The 13,473-nt window shown below is 48.1% G+C and overlaps 1 non-coding gene across 1 annotated transcript; it reads left to right on the top strand.

The window, feature by feature from the left end:
- Positions 1-12,858: 12,858 nt before the first annotated feature.
- On the top strand, positions 12,859-12,930 carry TRNAC-GCA (transfer RNA cysteine (anticodon GCA)). Its single transcript has one exon. It is a non-coding gene; the product is annotated as a tRNA-Cys (tRNA).
- Positions 12,931-13,473: the final 543 nt, after the last annotated feature.

Genomic DNA, 13,473 nt, shown 5'->3' on the forward strand with positions numbered 1-13,473 from the left:
TTGATATTGGAATGTATGTGGCTGTACTTGTACATGTGTAGAAATCTCTGGAAGGAAACACTAGAAAGCAGGTCGCCTTGTTCCCCAGGGGAGGGTAAAGTGGCAGCTGTTGGACAGGGGTCCCACCAAAAAAATATATCCCACGTCCAGGGCAAAGGAGAAGCCCCAACAAGACGGTAGGAGGGGCGAAACTGACTTTAGAATCAAACCCCATACCCACCAGAGACGCTCAGAGGGCTCAAATGAAACCTTGTGTGCACCAGGACCCAGGGATCCCACAAGAGACTGAACCAGACCTGCCTTTGAGTGTGTAAGTGTCTCTTGCAGAGTCAAGGGCAGGAGTGACCTGCTTCGGGGACAGGGGCTCTGGCTGCAGCAGACCCAGAAGGCGTGGCATGTGGCACAAGTCCTCTTGGAGGAGGCTGCCATTAGCCCCACCACAGAGCCGCCAAGCAGACGACCCACAAACTGGAGAACTACTATACCAAGAAGTTCTGGCACTGTTGCAAAAGTTCTAGGCCCACAACAGATTTCCCAATCTGGGAAAGGGACTGAGAAGCCCCAGGGAATTTGACTTTGAAGGCCAGTGGGATTTGATTACAGAACTCCCACAGGACTGGGGAAACAGACTCTTGGAGGGCACAAACAAAGCCATGTGCACACCAGGACCCAGGAGGAAGGAACAGCGACCCCACAAGAGACTGAGCCAGGCTTGTGTGTGTCCAGGAGTCTCTGGCGGAGGCATACGTCAACAGTGGCCTGCCACACGGTCAGGAGCACGGAATACAACAGTCCTGTGAGCTGCGGCATGGTGGCATAAGTCCTTTTGAAGGAGGTCGCCGTTACCTCCATTACCCCTATCATAGCTGGCCTCAGGCCAGACTATAGGGAGGGAACACAGCCCTACCCATCCACAGAAAATTGGATTAAAGATCTACTGAGCACTTACCACCCATCAGAGCAAGACCCAGATTTCTCCATAGCCAGTCCTTTCCATTAGGAAGCGTCCACAAGCCTCTTATCCTTCTCCATCAGAAGACAGACAGAATGAAAACCACAATCACAGAAAAACTAACCAAAGTGATCACAAGGACGATAGTCTTTCTAACTCTGAAACTATGAGCCATGCCGTGTAGGGCCACCCAAAACAGATGGGTCATGGTGGAGAGTTCTGACTAAAGAAGATCCACTGGAGAAGGGAATGGAAAACCATTTCAGTATTCTTGACTTGAGAACCCCATGAACAGGATGAAAGGGCAAAAAGATATGACACTGGAAGAAGAATTCCCCAGGTCGGTAGGTGCCCAATATGCTACTGGAGAACAGTGGAGAAATAACTCCAGAAAGGATGAAGAGCCTGAGCCAAAGCAAAAACAACGCCCAGTGGTGGATGTGACTGGTGATGGAAGTAAAGTCTGATGCTGTAAAGAACAATATTGCATAAGAACCTGGAATGTTAGGTGCACGAATCAAGGCAAATTGGAAGTGGTCAAACAGGAGATGACCTAAAATGGACTGGAATGGGCGAATTTAGTTCAGATGATCATTATATCTACTACTGTGGGCAACAATCCCTTAGAAGAAATGGAGTAGCCCTCCTAGTCAACAAAAGAGTCCATAATGCAGTAGTTGGGTGCAATCTCAAAAATGACAGAATGATCTCTGTTCATTTCCAAGGCAAACCATTCAATATCACAGTAATCCCCATCTATGCCCCAACAACTAAAGCTGAAGAAGCTAAAGTTGAATGGTTCTGTGAAGAACTAAAAGACCTTCTAGAGCTAACAACAGCAACAAAAAGATGCTCTTTTCATCACAGGGGACTGGAATGTGAAAATAGGAAGTCAAGAGATACCTGGAGGCAAATTTGGCCTTGGAGTACAAAATGAAGCACGGCAAAGTCTAACAGAGTTTTGCCAAGAGAACGCACTGGTCATAGCAAACACCCTCCTTCCAACAACACAAGAGACGTCTCTGCACATGGACATCACCAGATGGTCAATACCAAAATCAGATTGATTATATTCTTTGTAGCCAAAGACAGAGAAGCTCCATGCAGTAAGCAAAAACAAGTCCAGGAGCTGACTGTGGCTCAGATCATGAAGTCCTTATTGCAAAATTCAGACTTAAATTGAAGAAAGAAGGGAAAACCACTAGACCATTCAGGTATGACCTAAATCGAATCCCTTACGATTATACAGAGAATGTGACAAATAGATTCAAAGGATTAGATCTGATAGATAGAGTGCCTGAAGAATTATGGACAGAGATTCGTGACATTATATAGGAGGCAGTGATCAAAACTATCCCCAAGAAGAATTTGCAAAGAGGCAAATGGTTATCTGAGGAGGCCTTACAAATAGCTGAGAAAAGAAAAGCGAAATTCAAATGAGGAAAGGAAAGATATACCCATCTGAATGCAGAATTCCAAAGAATAGCAAGGAGAGATTAAAAAAAAAACCTTCCTAACTGACCAATGCAAAGAAATATAGGAAAACAATAGAATGGGAAAGACTTAGAGGTCTCTTCAAGAAAATTAGAGATACCAAGGAATCATTTCATGAAAAGATGGGCACAGTAAAGGACAGAAATGCTATGGACCTAACAGAAGCAGAAGATATTATGAAGAGGTGGCAAGAATACACAGAAGAACTACACAAAAAAGGTCTTAATGTCCCGATAACCACAATGGTGTGATCACTCACCTAGAGCTGGACATCCTGGAGTAAGAAGTCAAGTGGGCCTTAGGAAGCATCACTATGAACAAAGCTAGTGAAGGTGATGGAATTCCAGTTAAGCTATTTCAAATCCTAAAAGTTGATGCTGTGAGAGTGCTGCACTCAATATGCCAGCAAATCTGGAAAACTCAGCAGTGGCCACAGGACTGGAAAAGTTCAGTTTTCATTCTAATCCCAAAGAAGAGCAATGCCAAAGAATGTTCAAACTACCACACAATTCCACTAATTTCATATGCTAGCAAAGTAATGCTCAAAATTCTTCAAGCTAGGCTTCAACAATACGTGAACCGAGAACTCCCAGATGTTCAAGTTGGATTGAGAAAAGGCAGAGGAACCAGAGATCAAATTGCCAACATCTGTTGGATCATAGAAAAAGCAAGAGAATTCAAGAAAAACATCTACTTCTGCTTCATGGTTGACGTGACTTGAATATGCTAAAGCCTTTGACTGTGTAAATCACAACAAACTGGAAAATTCTTCAAGAGATGGAAATACCAGACCACCTTACCTGGTTCCTGAGAAATCTGTATGCAAGTCAAGAAGCTACAGTTAGAACAGGACATTGAACAATGGTCTAGTTCCAAATTGGGAAAGGAATATGTCAAGGCTGTATATTGTCCCCTTGTTTCTTTAACTTAAATGCACAGTACATCATGCAAAATGCTGGGCTGGATGAGTCACAGGCTGGGATCAAGATTGCCGGGAGAAATATCAATAACCTCAGATATGCAGATTATACTATCATTATGGCAGAAAGCAAAGAGGAACTAAAGAGTTTCTTGATGAAAGTGAAAGAAGAGCGTGAAAAAGTTGGCTTAAAACTCAACATTCAAAAAACTAAGATCATGGCATCCGGTCCCATCCCTTCATGGTAAATAGATGAGGAAACAATGGAAACAGTGAGAGAGTATTTTTTTGGGCTCCAAAATCACTCCAGATGGTGACTGCAGCCATGAAATTAAAAGACGCTTATGCCTTGGAAGAAAAGCTATGACCAACCTAGACAGCATATTAAAAAGCAGAGACATTACTCTGCTTATAGTCAGGATCTTTACAAAGCTCTGTATAGTCAAAGCTATGTTTTTCCAGTAGCCATGTATGGATGTGAGAGTTGGACCATAAAGAAAGTTGAGCACCAGAGAATTGATGTTTTTGAACTGTGGTGTTGGAGAAGACTCTTGAGTCCCTTGACAGCAAGGAGATCAAAGCAGTCAATCCTAAAGGAAATCAGTCCTGAATATTAACTCAGTTAATTTGCACTCAGCACCAATATTTTGGCCACCTGATGTGAAGAACTGACTCATTGAAAAAGACCCTGATGCTGGAAAAGATTGAAGGCAGGAGAAAAAGGGGACAGAGGATGGGATGGTTGGATGGCATCACTGACTCGATGAACATGATTTTAAGCAAGTTCCGGGAGTTGGTGATGGACAGGGAAGCCTGACATGCTGCAGTCCATGAGGTTACAGAGTCAGACACGACTGAGGGACTGAAGTGAACTGGACAGGGGTGGGATAACTGAACTCAACTGGACAGGGTGATACTCACCTTTCACTTTGTATCTTTTTGTATATTTAAAAATTTATGCATGTTATCTATTGAAAAATAAACTTAAAAAAGTGAATGGTAAGAGTTTTACTTTACCCATAGGGAGAATGTACTCCCGGAAAACCCATTCTCCCCTGGAATCCTCAGTATTTTAGTCTGTAAAGTCGAGACAAGAACAGCACCTTCCCAGAGTGTAAATGAAGTGATGCGTGTGAAAGGCTAGCCCTGCAGAGGCGCCCTGTGATGCTGTCCGTCCAGTTTCCCTGGACCTCATCAGTACCTTCTGTCATCCCTGGGAACCCCCAGAGGGGGATAGGACTCAGCCCCCTACCCTTCCGAGGCAGGAGCACAGGGCTGTGTCACTTAGCAAAGCAGCTTGGGGGTGGGGTGGAAAATGTCAACATCAGATTAGCCCTGATGGGAAATAGCACGCTTCTCCAACCACAAACACCCCCACATTTCCCTCCAGTGTAAGGGGGTTTTGGGGGAATGGGGTGGGGCTGAGTCTGGTGATACAAGTGAGAGCTTCAGGCCTTGTACCCCCAAGGCCTCGTACCAAGAGATCCCCGGGGTGGGGGTGGAGAGTGTGGTCCTCAGGCTGCCTTGCTCTGTGGGATCCGGAAGAGCTCGGCCTCAGAGAAAGTCTGAGCTTCCCTGGGGCGCTGCAGACAGAGCCCCCGATTAGCGGCTGCCAAAGAATGGACTTTGCAGGCCGCAGGAAGCCACTGAAAGTTCTTGAGCCAGACAGGAATTGTTTAGAATCAGCCTTTAGGAAGTGTGGTTGGCAAGGGTAAACGTGATGAGTTGGGGCAGGTATAGATGCTTCAGAGGCCACCTGTACAGTTCAACGTCCTAATCATTATCTTATTGTTCGTGGCAATTTTGCCGGAGAAGTTGGCTTATTGTTACACCCATTTTACAGATGAGAAAACTGAGAAAGGCCGTTAGACTAGACCTAGGTTACACAGCTTACCAGGGACAAAGAGGAGTATGAACCCAGACTTGTCCTCCTCCAAGGTCTGCGGATTTCCCCTACGCCTGATGCCTCTCGAACTGAGGGTCCAGCTATTTTTAGACCACCGGCGTCATCTCGATTATGCCTTTTACTAAGAGGTGGTATTGTCACCTGTCCCTTTGATGCTATTAATAATGCTGCGACTATTACTGGCCTCTGCTTTCCCCGTTTGGGTTTTGGCTGGAATCACTGGGGCCGCCACCTGTGACCGCAGGCTCAAGGCAGCCCCAATTGGCAGGAGGCCCCCACTCCAGTTTTTACAAGTGGGGGGTTGGGATCTAGCTGACACCCTCCATCAGCAGCCCCTGGCAGGCTGGGCCTTTGTCTTGCTCACTGCTTGATCCCTGAGGCCTAGCACAGGGCCTGGCACACAGTAGGCATGCAGTAAGTATGTGTCAAATGAACTCACAGATGAGACCTGTCAGATTAGCATTTCCACACTGTCCCCTTGGAGGAGGCACAGAACAGACTGAGGTTCCCTGGACCATGAGGCCAGTGTGGATGGGGCTGCAGAGTCTGAACAGGGCGTCCTCATAAGCGCGGTGCTGGACTTCAGGCTCTTAGGCAGACTCTGTGGGAGGAGGTGTGGCCTTCAAGTCAGTCACATTTGTCCAGTGTTTCTAATGGTTTTTAATGTAATTCAGAATCAATGCATAGATAGATAGCATAGCAGGGACAGGTAATGATACCACCTCGAGCAAAAGGGATAATTGAAATATATATTTTTTGAATATATTTTTGAATATATTTCAATTATCCCTTTTGCTCAGAGGTGATATTATTACTTGTCCCTGCTATGCTATCTATCTATCCATTGATTCTGAATTTGTAGCCTGGACCACCTCCTCTTCAGACACTTGGAGGAGGACAGAGGGCCCCAAAGAGCAGGTCTGACAGCAGACCCAGCCCTCTGAAGGCCCTCAGGCCAAAGAAACACCTTCCCTCCTGGGAGAGTGTGGGAGCTGGGCCTGGGCACTGGCCCTCAGAGCCTGCTCAGCCCCAGAGGCGGGGAGGGGGGCCCTTTTCCTTCTGCCCCAGCCTCTCTCCACAGGTAAGTCCAGTGGGAGGTGGTGGTCCTTGGGCCCTGTGTGTGGGGATGGAGAAAGGCAGAGGAAAGGGAGGCTGAATCCACAGGGTGGGGTGACTGGGAAGAAGTGAAGGTGAGGGGGAGCTGAAGGGGTGTTGGGTGGAGGGGAGGCTGCGGGGGGGTGGTCACACCCAGAGGGCCCTGTTTGTGGGATGCTGAGTACAAAGGGGTGTGTGGGGTCTGAGGCACAAAGGGGGACCTGGGCAGGAAGTTAGCAGCAGCTGGGATCCCCAGAACAGGGACAGTGGCCTGGGACAGCAGCCGCGGTGGCTGCAGAGTGCAGTCTGGCCTCTGCTGGCCCAGCTTCCCAACCTGCCCAGGGTCGTGTCCACCGCTGGCAGGGAGAGGCCGCGACCACAATCGGGCCCTTCAGCCACAGGCTGTCTGGGCACAGATCTTTCAGCAGTTGCTTGAGATTTACTGGCGGCTCTGAAAGGGCTGCAGTCAGGAGGTCTGGGCCAGGGCCTCCCAGCTGTTTACTCAATGCTGAGAAATTCGAGGGCAGCACCAGCCCAGTCAACCTGGAGGGTGTCCAGGCTCTGGGAGCAGTTTCTTAGAGTAAGTAACCTGCCTGGCATTGGGGCCTGGCTGAGGAGGGCCAGGCCTTAGGGAAGATGACTTTGGACCCCTCCCTGATGTTACAGACGGTGATACAGAGGTTAGAGTGGGTAAGAGATTGTCCCAAAGTCCCACAGAAAATCTATTCTCTAGTGGAGACCAGAAGCCAGGCTAGCAGAGGCAGCAGAGCACAGTGATTGAGAATTATTTCTTACTGAAATGTCCTTGTTTTGTGGGTCCTTGTTTACTTCCTGTCTCCCCTATTAGAATGTTCATCCCATGAGAGCAGGGACCTTGTGTGTCCTGTCTACTGTTGTGTTCCAAGCACCTAAGGCTTGTGCTCCAAGCCTCTAGCTGAACACATGAATTAAGTCAGAATTCCTGGGTAGGTTTCTTTTTCTTACAGTTCAAGATGGCCAGAGAAAGGGAGTTCAGGGCTGATACAGAGGTTTCATGATGCCATCAGGGCCCCAGGCTCTTTCCATCATTCTCCTCAAGTATTCTTAGGGTATGACTTTTGTCCTCATGCTTCCAAAATAGCTGCTGCTCCTCCAACCACTAAGCTTGCATTCCTGGCAGGAACAGGGGGGTTAGGACAAGAGTAGAGAGCGCATACTTATCAAGTCTGTCCCTTTTTGATCATCACGATCATAGTTTTCCTCGAAGTCCATTCATTAATAGTGCATTGGCCAGAACCATAAATACTAGTTTTGAGTCGTCCTTTTTTTTTTTTTTAATCTCTTGTAGTGACTTGGCTCTTAGCAGGCCCTATCACTTTCATTGTTTGGTTGTTGTTGTTTTTATTTGATTAAAGAAAAATCCCCTAACTTGGGGAAATGCCCTAATGAGGTCATTCTTATTGTGGGGTTAATGGCAGGTGTGCAACTTTTCAGGGACCTGGATCTTTGAGGTTCTTTCCAAGGGTTCTTTCCAGCTAGGAGAAGGGAGACGCTGCCGGAGACTGATGGTTCACAGAGATTACCCTCCAGTCCTTACAGCAGCCCTGGGCACAGTATGACAATTCCCACTCTATAGACTCAGAGTGAGAAAGAGGCAGATTGGAGACCCGAGCGAGGAGAGGAGTTGGGTTCCTAGCTCTGGGATCAGTGATCTTGTCCCCATAGACAGCATCAGTGGTACCCCTGGTCTGGGATGCTAGACTTCGGGGAATGCCCAGAGCTGACTTTCTGCCAGAGGGCAATGGCATGGCTCTTCCTCCTATTTCTAGCCAGCAGCCTTTCTGAATGCAGTGCCATCACCCTAGAGCCTCCTGCTCAGGAGTCTTCTGCCCACGAAGACCATGGCAGCACTGACAGATCTGTATATGGTGTGATTGTGCCCCTGGGTACAGCCAGTGACCGTGGGATAGCTGGCCAAGAGATATCCTCTTTGATGGAGCGTTAGACAGACAGCTTCAGGGCCCCTGCCTACCTTGGGGACTGACTTGCTGGTCATTGGAGGGCCTGCTCTCCCCAAGTCCTGGCCTTTGGGCTGTGGTAGCCAGGCTGATCCTCTGAGGTCAAGGGAGCAGGGGAGGGACACCAGGTTGCATATTCAGGCTATGGGTGCTGGTGAGTCTGCTCATTTGGGAGGAGGAGAAGGGGAAGATGGGATATGTGGTTTCTCATATTTTTCAGACCACTGGCCTTGGCCCTGAAGGTCCCAGCTCCAAATCTCAAAGGCAGGAGTGAGGTGATGTGGGCTGCCAGGAGGGAATTACAGATCAGTGGTCTGGCAGGAAGCTTGACCCTTGGCCGGGGCGAGCCGCAGAGGGTACCCAGGAGTCCCCTGGGGAGGAGAGTTCTGGTGAGTTACCCATGGTTGCACCATTCACATGCTTCCCAACCCGCTATCCCAAAGTGGGACCCCACTTATGGTTCTGCTGCTGCCTGGCTGCGTGTCTTGTGGCAGGCCACTCTCCCCTCAGGCCTGCCAGGTCCATACCAGCAACTTCACTCTGCCTTCCTCTCCAGGCGGGGTCTGGGGGATGCTCAGCTGAGCAATGAGCTGGGAAAGAGCTTAGCTAATAATAGAAATGAACATCAAAACAATCACAATCAAAATAGCTCCCAGCATTAGGGCTTTACTATGAGCCAGACCCTCCAAAGTGCTTTACCTGGTTCATTGAAAGGACACAAGACTCCCCAGTTCTTTGTTTAAATATGAAACCTGATAGAGTCATGGCTTTTATTTTTACCTCCAGGCATGTGTGTGAAGAGGGAAGTTCCAAAGATGTTCTTCTGGCTTCACAAAGAAAACCCGCAAGTAACTCTGCCTTTGAGGAAACAGATGTGTCCATTGCAATATTAATATACCACGGCAGTAAATAATTAAGCAAGGCAGCCAACCAGAATTATAGACTTTTTCTGGATGAAAGGTGACTTTCTAGGATATGCGAATTATCCTTGAAGTCAGGGAGTCTTCAGAAGACTCTTTTGAAAGAAGTAGAACTTGGGAAGACGGTTTCATAAGCGGATTCATCTCTGCAGAGATGTGGAACATTTCTTCCTCCTTATTTTGAGGAGTTTGGAAGGCATGAAATTTTCAAGGGTTCTACCTGTTAACAAAGGGAGTTTAAAGAGTAGCCTGGAGGAGCTCAAAACTTGGTAATGGAAGAGGACAGAATTGGAGTTGGAGCATCTGCAGCATCGTCAGCTGCGTGTGCGTTATCTTCTTCTCTCTCTCTCTTTTTTTTTTTTTTTTGCCACATGGCATGTGGGATCCTAGTTGCCCCCACTGGGGATCAAAAACATACCCCCTGCACTGGAAGCACAGAGTCCCAACCACTGGACCACCAGGGAAGCCCCTGCATGTATTTTCTTATTTAATCGTCACAGATGATGAGATGGGTGTTATCCTTACCTCCACCCTGTGCAGGGGAAATTGAGACTCAGAGAAGTCCATGACTTGGCCAAGATCACACAGTGAGGAGGTCAAGGGCTGCACTTGTGAAGATGGGGATTGGGGCCTCCAATGGCGATGGGATGTACTGTGATTCCAAAGGCAGAGACTTCCAGGTTCCATTGTGGACTCTGCTGAGTAGCTGTGTGAGTTACCTGTTGCTGCTGTAACAAATTACCATAAAGGCAGTGGCTTAAAACAATACACATTTATTATCTTATAGTTCTGGAGGTCAGAAGTCTGGAACAGTGGTCACTGGCCTAAAAGCAAAGTGTCAGCAGGGTTGCATTTCTTTTAGACAGAGAAAATCTGTTCCATTGCCTTTTGCAGCCCCTTGAAGCTGCCTGCATTCCTTGGCTTGTGGCCCCTTCCTTATGAGCCAGAAGTGTAGCATCTTCTAGTCTCTGTCTGACTCTGATATTCCCACCTCCCTTTTTCACTTTCGGGGACTCTTTTGATTACATTGGGTTCACTTGGATAATTCAAGACAACCTCAAGATTCCTAACTTAATCACATGTGCAAATTCCCTTTGCCATGTAAAGTAACATGTATCTGCCAGTTCTGGGTATTAGGATGTGGGTACCCTTGGAGGGCCTTTATTCTGCCTACCACAGTGGTCTTGGCCAAGGGACCTAGTTTTGGGATAATAGCTATCCCTTCCCTAGGAAGTTGGAGGGAGTAAAAAAAAAGAGGATCAGATTTCCAGCCCCCAGGAAGTTACTGAAGCTCCATCCAGGGACCAGCATGTGCTGGAGGCTGTGCCATCCAGTGAAGGATAGAAGATCCATCAGAATTCTGACGTTTCTGGAAGGGAGACAGTGCTTGGGAAATGCCACCTGCCCACAAAGCACGTGTCACTTACAGTCACTGGACCCTCCTGGAGGCGTGTCCCAGGACTCAGCATCAGACAGATCAGAGTTCAAATTCCAGCTCTGCCTTCTCCCAGAAGCTTGGGTGTGGTTGAGATGGGGGAGTAGGGTGGGCCGGAAAGGGAGAAACAAACAAGACGTGTGCAAGCACGTGACCTCATTTCATCTCCACTGAGGTGGAGCTTCTGCCTCCGTTTTGCAGATGTGGAAACAACAGCTCAGACAGAGAGATTAGGCGCCTTGTCTGAGATCACATAACCACTGAGGGATTTCTCATGCGCCAGGATTCCCAAACCGGCGACGCCTTTACCCTCTCCGAGGCTGTTGGCCGCGTATGCCTGCCTCATTGGCTATGGCTCCTTGATAATTTTCTTTAAATCAAACTATTGCTTTTTTAAAAAATTTAAATGCTTCTGTTTTACATTGAGACTTTATATTACTCCCGTAAATGGAAAATAACAGAATCCATGAGGTCGTTATGTATATTTTTATAATGCACATGAAAATGAATTTATCACCATAAAAATGAAAAGTATTCATCCCTATGCCATGTACAATGAGTTCTTGGCTCCATTAGTACATTTGGACCTCTCTTTGGGAATTGACTCCATACTGGCTCTGGTTTCACCAAACCATAGTATTATTCATGGCTATCATGTATTACAGTATTAAATTTTCAAATGTCTTCCCAGCACCATTAAATCCAGACTCGTCAGCCTGGCCTCAGGCCTCTGCTGTCCTCATCTCCGGCAGTCTGGACTTGCTATTCTTGGGGAAAGAAGGGTATTTCTTGCTGTACTGGCTACCCAATTTTGCTGGTTTGCAAGGAGATCCTGATCCTATAGGAAATCAGTCCTGAATATTCATTGGAAGGACTGAGGCTGAAGCTGAAACTCCAATACTTTGGCCACCTGATGCAAAGAGCTGACTCATTGGAAAAGACCCTGATGCTGGGAAAGATTGAAAGCAGGCGGAGAAGGGGACGACAGAGGATGAGATGGTTGGATGGCATCACTGACTCGATGGACATGAGTTTGAGCAAGCTCTGGGTGTTGGGAATGGATAAGGAGGCCTGGAATGCTGCAGTCCATGGGGTCGCAAAGAGTCGGACATGACTGAGTGACTGAACTGACTGAACTGATTGGCTACCCAGCTGGGAGGGGCTGGGATTTGAACCCAAGGCATGAGCCTCTGAGCCAAGCTGTTAACCTCCACTCTGTACCACCTTTCTATGATACCTGGTCTCAGCAAGGCCTGTAACAACAAGAGCAAAGACAGGCTTGAAAATTAAGTAGGGAAGGGCTTGGCTGGGCTGCCCAGGAGCCTCAAACTTGTAGAACCCTTTTTGGTCTCATTGGCAAAGAGAAAGGTTTGATCAAGACCCCCAGCCAAGTTTTGTAGGTCTAATAGAGCAGCTCCTGCTGAGAGGGAGGAGCTAGAGACCTTTAATAACCTCTCTTGGTGTATAAATGATGGGCAGCTGTAGTAACCAATTCTAACTCTGTGATCTCATAAGAGGCTGGGACTGCATGGCAGGTCCTGCTGAGTTTCTCCACTGGAGGAAGCTTCACATAGCAAGTGAACTCTCAGTGTCTGGACCGAGCAGACTTCTTGCAGGAATTCTGCAAGTGCCTCCTATTCCCTTCCTTTATTGCAACACAGATAATTTCTCATCTGAGAAGGGAGTATAGATCCCAGTGTAACTTGTTTAATAGTCTCAGTAGATTCGTTCCAGCTTTTCCTAAGAGCGAGGCAGAAAAACCCCTGATGACATGGGAGCATCGGGGGCCTTGAGGCTCACAAAGAGGGACCTGATGGTGAGTTCCCCAGATTGCTATGACGGACGCCTTGATGACCCAGCTGTGGGAAGAGCCGAGCCCAGGACCTGACACCCAGTTGGTGGGTTTGTTTAGTAATTATTCTTGTCCTGGTTTGGGCTTCTCTCTGAGGCTCAGGGTAGAGTGAAGACACTGATTTCTAGAACCAGTCAAGCCTTAGTTCAAATCTCCATTCCTCCACGGGTAAATTGTGTACCCTCGGGCAAATCACTTCCCCTCTCTGTGCCTCAGTTTCTTCATCTGTAAAATAGGGATAATAGTAGCTCCCTGAAAGGGCTGAGAAGATGAGAGGAGTGGTCAGCCTCCCTGGTGGCTCAGAGGGTAAAGCGTCTGCCTGCAATGCAGGAGACCCAGGTTCGATCCCTGGGTTGGGAAGATCCCCTGGAGAAGGAAATGGCAACCCACCCCGGTATTCTTGCCTGGGAAATCCCACGGACACAGAAGCCTGGTCGGCTAAGGTCCACTGGGTGGCAAAGAGTCGGACACGACTGAACAACTTCACTTTAGAGGATTAAAGGCGTGGATCCAGGACCATGCTTGAAAGTGAAAGTGAAGTCGCTTAGTCGCGTCCGACTTTGTAACCATGCTTAGGAAACACTTAACAAGGTGGGGGACACGAAGCAGTAGCCGTTTTTGTAGCTGGGCAGACCTGGGTTTGAATCCTGCCGCCAGCACTAACTGCTGTGTGACTTTGGGTGGATGCCTTGACCTCTCTGAGGGTCTAACTTCTGTCCGGAAATGGGACTGCTAACAGTCCCTGCATCCAGGGTGGTGGTGAGCATCCTGTCAGCGGGGTTTTGTGAGTGAAACTGCTGAAACCCCAGCCCTGAGCCCTGGCAAACAGCAGGCAGTGGAGTCGTAAGGGAAGCCCCTCCGGGAGTGGCGGCGGCCCCCCGCTGTCCTACTCGAGGCAGGCCG

Source organism: Bos indicus, chromosome 2, assembly GCF_029378745.1.
Source record: "Bos indicus isolate NIAB-ARS_2022 breed Sahiwal x Tharparkar chromosome 2, NIAB-ARS_B.indTharparkar_mat_pri_1.0, whole genome shotgun sequence".
Taxonomy (NCBI): Eukaryota; Metazoa; Chordata; class Mammalia; order Artiodactyla; family Bovidae; genus Bos; species Bos indicus.